Source organism: Pocillopora verrucosa, chromosome 7 (genome assembly GCF_036669915.1).
Source record: "Pocillopora verrucosa isolate sample1 chromosome 7, ASM3666991v2, whole genome shotgun sequence".
In the NCBI taxonomy this organism is placed as follows: Eukaryota; Metazoa; Cnidaria; class Anthozoa; order Scleractinia; family Pocilloporidae; genus Pocillopora; species Pocillopora verrucosa.
In genome coordinates this window covers 25044537-25053991 of record NC_089318.1, presented here as the reverse complement: position 1 = coordinate 25053991, position 9455 = coordinate 25044537, and the positions used below count along the sequence as shown (strand labels likewise).

Below are 9455 nucleotides of genomic sequence, written 5' to 3'. Positions count from 1 at the left end.
ACAAAACTGGTGAAATAGCACCGCGAAAAGTCTATTTCAGACGACATGAATAGAAAGTGAGTCAAGGCTTTATATTGACTTGTGACTAACCAAAATTTCGCTTGCCATGCTACGAAAACTAGCGCTTAGGCGAGAAGAAATGCTCGGGATTTTCTTTTTCTTATCAGGTTTCTGTAAGGAGCCCACTAAGTAATGCAATCCTGGTTTCTGTGCATTGCAAGAGTGTATCATCTGTGCAATGCAGGATGCACCAGGATGAACGGAGCAGGCATGGAAAAATGTGAAAGCCTGGGAACGATAATCGATGACGTACGCTCACAAACAAGTTCTAACAAAGGCGAACAATTTTGACTGTGAAGAGCGAGATGGCGCTGTGTTTTGTGAAAACGTCAACGTTTGTTTTGCTGGTCCTAGTACAAGTTTGTCATGGGAAGGACCCTCAACCCCAACAGATTCACATCTCAGCAACAGGTAAGGAAAACATATCAGAGACTGTTAAGAAGAAAAACTCAGATGTTAATCACCTGACTAATAACGAAGGCTAAGGCTGACACTCGAAAGAGTCATCTCTTCACAGTTAACGACAGGGGTCTCTCTACTTTTATCAACCTCTACTGAGCGCTTTATGCAACAAATTCCCCGCGAATTTTAAGTTCGATTCTCGTTTTCTGGGGATTTAAGTCAGGATTCCCAGTTTCGCACGCAGTCACATGACTTCCCAAATCGACCTTTTGAAATCTCCTCATAAAATGTCTTACACTTCAAGCAAGGCTGATTTCAACTCAGACGAAAGCACTATTTCCCCATTTAACTCAACTTCAGCACACTTTCGATTCTCGAGAATTCCATCAAGATCGCATAACGAACTGCTTCTCTTCTTTCAGTTGTCCACCTTGTCAACACCGTCACCTTGTTCGTTCAGTTCCTTCAAGGTTCCTTTCGCTTTACTTTTTCTCTTGAAGCAGATCGTAAGCGTAATCAGTTTTCCATTTCGGCTACGACTAAATGAAGCGAAATTTCTGTAGCGCCCCAACATCGTTCAAATCGCACAGGCCAGTACAGAAATGTTAACTCTACCGAAAATGTTATGTAAGCTTTAATTTTAGAAAGTGTTATAATCTTAATCGTCCTAAGCAAAAACCATCCTACAAATCGAATCGCCCTTGAAATACCATTCACAGTTTGAAATTTTTCTACTTTGTGATATTCTTCCCATTTTCTCAAAGTCCATCCGAGGTTCTTTCAATGATACAATTGTGCACGGCTTCCGTATAAAAACTTTATGATGCGTTATGTGTTCATGAACACAGCTCTTGTTTACACTTGATTAAGAGAACTTGTGTCATAGAGATTGTAATTGGATTTCGACCATTTCTGCTGTCAGCTTAAAATAGCGTCTAAATGAAAGCGGAAACATCGCAGTTACATATACCACATATGTCTGCTGCTTCCATCACGACTGTTAACTGGACCTGTTATGTAATGCCTCACTTATTTAGTAATGTTATGCTCTGACTACCGAATTGGTGATCGTAAATCGTTCAATTTTAAGGTCACAAATTACAAATCAAATTAGTTAGTTTTATTGCCTGCCCAAGCTTAAATTGTTATTCTGGTAATTCGATGGATAATTCAAGAGCCACTCTACCAAATTTCTGATTATATTTGTTTAATAATGTGCATGTGTTTTTACATAGTGAGTAAGTTTATATTACTGTATTATTGCAGATGAGCACTGAATAATAATTTGTGTAACATGCTGTACTGAGGTTATTAAAGACCTTGCCAGATAGTTTTTGTACAAAAAGATTCAAGCACATTGATTTGAACTTTTTGTTCAACTTTTAGGGGACCCTACAGAGATGATGATCACCTGGGTCACTATGGCTTACACCAACTACACTATTGTGGAATACAATAAGGCTGGTTTTCCTCTTACGCTGAGGGAATCTGGCAGCATTACTAAATTTACTGATGGTGGTTCAGCACATTTGGTGAGATACATTCACAGGGTCAAACTGACAGGACTGGTTCCTGCTCAAAGATATGGTAGGTCTTCATTTTCCAGCCTTCAATTTCAGATAAAGTAAATGAAAGGATGCTGCCCGACATTAAGGCTTTCCAGAGACTTAAAAGTAGATTGAGAAACATAAAGAATGTGTGGCACTCTGAAAAAAGGCACTTCTAGTTTCCTTGGCTATTTTTCAGTCCATCATTTTAAATTACTCATAACATTTTTAGTGATAAAGTTTAGCTTTAGAATCAGCTTCTGAAAGAAGAATCTTCCACCATGATTATTTTGAATTATTAGGGTTTGATATTAGAAGGGAGAATCCTGGAAGTTACATGTATGCAGGACTTTTTTGGGAAATCTTATAAATACTGTAGATTGAAATCTTTGATAAAGATTGGTTCCTTTATGTTAAAACTTATGCCTCTCGTCAAAAAACTGAAAAGAGGTATCAATACAAAGGTTTATTCTTTTGTTTATGAAATTTAGATTATCACTGTGGAGGATATGATGGGTGGAGTGAAGTGTTTTGCTTTCAATGCCCTCAAGTCTGGAGAGGACTGGAGTCCAAGACTAGCTCTTTATGGAGACTTAGGTAGTGTCAATGCAAAATCTATTAGCTACCTTCAAGAGGATGCTCAGAGAGGAACTATGATGCTATTCTTCATGTTGGTAAGTTTTGAATTATTGATTTGTTTTTGTTCATTCATGTGATTTGGAATAGTTGTATGGTATAATACTGTTAAAATAACCCAGCCAGGAACTATTAGAAGTCCAGTTTTAGTGAAAGATCTCTATTACATCTGCAGAATAAAAGTACATTAAAAAAGGAAAGTTTTATAAGTATTTAAATTTCATTTATTTTTTTCCAGGTGACTTTGCATATAATATGGAATATGTAAGTGAATTAAGGTCTTCTGTTTTTTACATCTGTTAAATGGTTTTGTGGGGGAATACTAAAAAGTACAGTTTTCAATTGGTGTAAAATATGTTTGCCATCTGTTAACCTGAAATTTCTCTAACTCATTCTTCACACTTGCTTGAACCAAAAAAAAGTTCTTGTGGACATCCATTTTACATTTTCTGCACACTTGATAAATTGAACCCACTTTAGCTGGAACCTTCAGCTAACTCCAACAAATATTCATATCCCCTGAGATAATCTCCTTTCCAAATTTAGCCTTTATCTTAATATATAATTTCTTATTACACAAAACAACCTTGGTCCAGTGACTATGTCATCGGACCTTGGTACTTGAGAGGTGTATCTTAGGGGTCTGGATCCTTATGTTGACAAAACTGATGGAAACAATTTGGATGCTTTCATTTGTTTCAGGATAATGGAATGGTTGGAGATGACTTCATGAATCAAATTCAGACAATTGCTGCCTATGGTACCTATATGACATGTCCAGGAAATCATGAACTAGCATAGTAAGTTCCTTGATGATATTATGAGGACTTGTGAATGGCTTCAAAGAGAAGGGTGCGATGATGCTCTTGCCTTAACCGTTTACACCCTCACATCAGTATCCTTTTTCTACATACTGTTACCAGTATGTCTCTTTTGGTACTGACAAGGAGATTTTATATGAAGATCAAAGCTTCTTAGGTTGGCAATCATTTCCTTACTCTCATGAATATTAGCCGCGTAACTGTTAGGAGAAATTAGATGCTGGTCACAGTTAAGGGTTAAAAGTAATGAGGGTTTGATTCCTCTTCAGGAATGTTTGGAATCTCAGTCTGATCACTAAGTTTTACCACTAATGTATAGATTTAGCCAAGCCTAAAGTCAGAGCTCACATTTTGTTTTTTTTCCCTCACATCTCAAGGGCACAACACCTTGCCCCAGCTAAGACTAGAACCCGGGTTGTCCAACTCAGAGCCAGTGCACTGACAACTGGACAAGGACAAAGCCGTGGTGTTGGCATGCCTGTTTACAGTTGACCATGCATGTTAAAGTAGCACCTTGTGCGGTCATACAGTTGTACGGGTGTACAACCAAATTTTTTCGGCTTGGATGGGTTACTACTATTTTTGTATAATTATTGGGCTACGCTCTACGAGCTCTGCTTAATATTACTTGAATGACAATATTGTATTAAAATGACAAGATTGTATTCTATGGCATAAACTAGAGTGTTTTCTTTGAGAAAATGTATGGGTCAATCTGGAAACATAAACTTGTAATTTTTTGGCAGCAACTTCTCAAACTACAGAAACAGGTTTTCAATGACAGGAAACACAGAAGGTATTATTTTACATGGTATGAGAAACTCGCAAAACCAGCTTTATGTGAAGGGATACAGTACTTGTGTATGGTTACATTTACATGTGTGTAATACTTGTGTCAAAAAAAGAGGATTTTTTTATTTTATCATCAAGGTTAAAATTTACCATCCTTTTAATTTAAAGTATTTACACAAAGCCTTTGCCATTGCTGACCCCAGCAGTTTGCAGGGTGGTGAATCTGAGAGTCTGTGGCTTGATTTCTCATGGTGACTCTGAACTTTTATCTTTTGTCTTGTGCTCATGACAAAACACGAAAAAAACATTTTAGGCATTTCTATAGATACAGTTAAGTTTAGTTGAAATACCATTGCAATGGTCTTGATGGGCTGTCTCTCTGTTTTTTTTGGTTTATTTTATCTTCAATGATACATCTAATTTCTTGAATACTTTGCAGTTGGAACATTGGTCCTGCACACATCATCAGCTATTCTACAGAAGTCTACTTCTGGTTGCAGTATGGAATTGAACAAATCGTTCAGCAGTATAACTGGCTTATCAGAGACCTAGAGGTAAAGAAATATTCCCTTCATTACCCCTGTATTTGTTTCTTCGTAGCCTTCTCTTGTCTCTCCACCTCTTCAGTTGTACCCTTTCTTCCTTCTTTTTCTCCTTTTTTCTTTATTCATTCATTCCTTCCTCTTCCCTCCACTTCTCCCAAACTCTTTTTCTCTTGTGTCATCATTTGTTCCTTCAAAGGGTGGGTGATGTTCAGTGTTTGCCCAAGATTTTTCAGCATCCAGCTATAAAAACACCACCCGCCAAGGGTTAAAATTCATGGCAGATTGGGACAGTCATTTTAGTTCTTTGCCTAATTTAAATTGCCAGCATTCCAGAAATGAATAACTGGTGTTTCTGAAGAACATTGATAATGCTATCCATTATTTGTTGGGGGTCATAACCATTGTTCCCTATTAATAGTATTAATAGTATTATTATTATTATTATTATTATTATAGTGTTACATTTTAATAGTGTTAAATATTATTATTATAATAGTGTTACATGATAATCATTATCACTAGTATAATATACATTTGTAACAGCTAAGGCCTTTGATCTTATTTGGTAGTTTTTTATTTTGTTTTGCTTTTTTTTTGGTATTGTGTGATTAAAACTGTATCAGAGCAAGCCTCACATGTAATGTGTATTTTGTTGCAGGAGGCAACTCTTCCTGAAAACCGCAGTAAACGTCCCTGGATCATCACCATGGCACACAAACCAATGTACTGCAGTAATAATAATCCTAATGATTGCACAAAAACTAACAGCATGGTAAGGTTACTGATTATCCTTAAACCTGTCATTTTTTCTTTGTGGGAACTTTGTGGGTAAAGTTAGAGTCTCTCTTGCACACTCAGAGATATGGGCACCGGAGTTGGCTTTTCAATTTTTTTTTTTGTTTACTGTTCCTTTGGATACTCGATTACTTACAGTGTGTATGTTTATTTAAGTAGGGAAAAGGGGGCCTTTTATTGGTCCATAAAGTTCGTCAACACAACATTTAAGGCTGTTTCTGATTCTAAAGTGGTAGAGCCAATTCCTCAATCTCAAAACAACAGCCTTGGTCAAAGAAAATATTTGTGGTTGCCCTTTAAGGCAGCTTAGATATCAATAGCATTCTTGGTGATTGCATGTACTGTATTAACACATCTTTTTTGTTTTTTTTTTTAGATTCGCACTGGAATAACCTCTAAGCATTTGTGGCCTTTGGAAGACTTGTTTTACAAATATGGTATGAAAAAATCATTATTGGAAACAAGATTGATCTTTGATTGGAACTCTTATTGTAATTATTTTTTGGTGACAAAATTAATCATGATAACACAAAGAGGAAAAAATTTGCACTTAGAGTAAATTGTGCCAAGCCGTGTTCAAACAACATAATATATTCAAATATTTATTCATGCAGAATTTCTATCCCTATTCTAGGTGTGGATTTGATGTTGGAAGCCCATGAGCACTCCTATGAACGTTTGTGGCCCATTTACAACATGCAGGTAAGGTTGTGAACAGTATAGCCTGCTGAAACTTTGCAGTGAATAAAAGGAATAGTGATAATGATGGGGAAGTGAACGGGAAAGGGAGATATGGGTCAGCTCATGATCCAAATCAAACCTTCTTTGTCTTTTCACTCTTGTGCTACCATTGCACTGAGTGCTGTTGCATTTGTTTTGTTAACCCTTTAACTCCCAAGATCTGATTGTCAATTCTCCTCTGTAGCTGCCACACATTTCCTTTAAATTAGTTATGAGAACTTGGTGCTAGATCAAGATAGCAGCTTCTACCTGATAAGTTTGAATATTCTCATTACATGTTTGCCAAGAATGTATGGATATTGAAGGGAGAAGTTTTATGTTAATCACTTCTGGGAGTTAAAGGGTTAACTGAATCCCTTGGAACAAGCCGTAGGATTGGTTGCAAAAGTATTGAGAGTAAATAAAGTGCCATCTGATCTTTGCGCCTGTGTAGCAGAGATTTTTTGTGTTGTCCTATCTAGAATTCTTTTTCTGTTGCTTATTTAAAGTTATCTCTATCCTTGAGTAACTAAAATGTGCCCTATTTGACAAAAGAATAGGGTCACTGTTTCCTCATCCTTGGAGACTGAAGAGTGAATAATCAGGGGAGAGCAAAATCCAGTGGTGGTTTTGGTTTGACTTGAAAGTTTCTTTGCTCATCAAAAAATATTTTGCATCAAACTGGAACCATGCTGTAGTTTCTCCTTGCCCAATTGTTAGTTTCTTAGTCTCCATGGATGCTGCTTTCAGGATGTTGCTTTCATCGCAACTTCTGAAAGGCTGGAGTTTCAATAGGAGGTTGTTCCTAGAAGGGGGTCATAGGGTGAAATGCAACCAGAAAAGCTTGCCCACAGGCTAAAAGAGGAAGGTAAGGGGTCTTACAGGCAATGTTAAACCATGAGTCACTGGCTATTCGTCAAATACCCTAAGGAGGTAGCAAAATTGGTACTTTCAAGCACTATGGTGTTTGACTCTTAAATTTGTTGTGTATATGTTAAAGGTAATGGCTCTTGAACACTCTTAATTCATATTTCCCTTTCCAGGTTTGCAATGGATCTCATGAGGAGCCGTACACCAACCCTTGCGCCCCAGTACACATAATCACTGGTTCAGCGGTATGTTTGCTATCAACACTAGTTCTCTGTTTTACATAAGCAAATTACAGCTGCCTAATATGATAGATAGGTTAGGATCTCTAAAGGATTATCGCAATGAAAATACCTGACCTGTTACCTTGAAGTTGAATTGGATGTTTATTAATTCATAAATACATGGCAGTTCAAAAACTGAATTGCTTATTTACTTAACAAAAATTAATTTTACAAATCTAATCATTAACTAATCTATCTTAATTAAAAAGCTAACAGGAGATAAGCTGCTAAAAAAGTTATCATAATACAAGCTGCAAAATTTGAAAACCCTGAACTATAAATTAGTTGCTTTGAGACATGAAGAGATAATTTGTAAAACAGTCAGTTTTAAAATGTGGCGAATGATAAGTTTCATGCAGTGCAGGTAATAACTTATAAAGGCAGTGATTGCATGGTGTTGTTTACACTTGTTCCTTGAAGTTCATAATCTTCAGGGGATCTTCAAGCCCTCTACCTCCAAACATAAGCCCACTTACTCTCTTTACTGCTCTCTGTACATTTCCTGTGGAACTAGCGAGGAGTTTGTTTAACAGTCAAGAGCCTCTTTAGGTGGCAATCATTTCTCTCACTCTCATGACCATAGTACGCTATTTAGCAGTAACACTGTAAGGAGAAATTAGATCTTTGTCAGTGTTCTGAGGGCTTAAAGGGTTGAGGGGACAGTTAAAATGCCCCTACCTTCCAGAAGTCCTTATTCCTCACGTCTATAGATCAAACTGGCTTGTCTCCCAAATGTGAAGATTTGCACCATTGGTATGTTTCACTGTGTTTTTCCTGCTAATTTACAATAGAATGGTATTTCTTACAGGGATGTGTTTCGAAGCATGACCCTTTCAAGAAGGATAAGCCATTTTGGACAGCTTTCCGTACCCTGAATTATGGTTTCACTCAGATGACAATCCATAATAAGACTCACATAGGCATACAGCAAGTGGATGTTGACCTGGTAAGTCCAGTGGATAGGATAAACTTTAGGGCATTTGCACCTCGTAAGAGCAAGTTTGGAAGGAGAAAATTTGGTCTATGAATGTGAGAACTCCTCATTCGATGGTCAGGTGACATCCAGTTAATTTTTTTTTTAAATTTCTGCTGCACCCTTTTTTCCTCTTTAGTAATGTTGCTTAATTTCATAATTTTTTTTCTGGAAAATCAGAGGCAAATTCTTGCAAAAAGGCTTATATAACTACTGGTATCCTGTGGTGAAAGTTAAACTGATTTCTGCATTTGTTGTTATTGTAATCAGGGTGGGGAAGTTGTTGACAAAATAATGCTGATAAAGGATGTTCATGGACCAGAAGCTTGGGCTAGAAAGAATGTGAAGAATTGAAAGCTGAGGAAAATGATGAAATCTTTACAACCACTTGTTGGAAATTTACTCTTCCAGTAACTTGTTACTTTTGGTATATTACTAATCTTTGCAGAGAAGCCGAGTTATGGTCTCTCCTTTTGTAATTACTTTTTTTCACAATAATTTTGCAATATAAAGAGGGTACAGGGCACGTGTTTACTTTTAAATATACAACAATTCACTGTTGTTTATTAGAACAGAATGCAAAAGTAGCTTGGACAACTAATGAGGAACTGATCAACTGATAAATACACAATTCTTCCAATAGCTACTGACTTATATCCTTGCAATAAAGTGTTATGCCTTTATTACAAGCAAATTGTAAATGAATCAGAGTACAGGGGATAACTTGGTCTGCAGTGCAGGCATCTTGTTGGGGCAAGTTCATGTTCAGAAGCCCGTCATCATTAATTCAACTGCTGTAAAAATTTAAGATGGCAGATACAATTTTCATCAAGATAGTAACAAGCACTTGCCCACCTGTTCTGTATGCTAAGGTTAAGGTTCATGGGAAACTGTGGTGCTGATAATTTGGTTTTATCAACTCAGTAGATGATGAAAATTGGCCACCTGGGGGAGTTCCTAAAGCTATGTGTCCAAGTGATACCCTTCCTGTAGGTATCTGCATTGTTTATTGG

The 9455-nt window shown here is 36.9% G+C and overlaps 1 pseudogene; it reads left to right on the top strand.

Moving 5' to 3' along the window:
• The first annotated feature begins 306 nt into the window (after positions 1-306).
• On the top strand, positions 307-8979 carry LOC131788473 (acid phosphatase type 7-like; annotated as a pseudogene).
• The last annotated feature ends 476 nt before the right edge of the window (positions 8980-9455 follow it).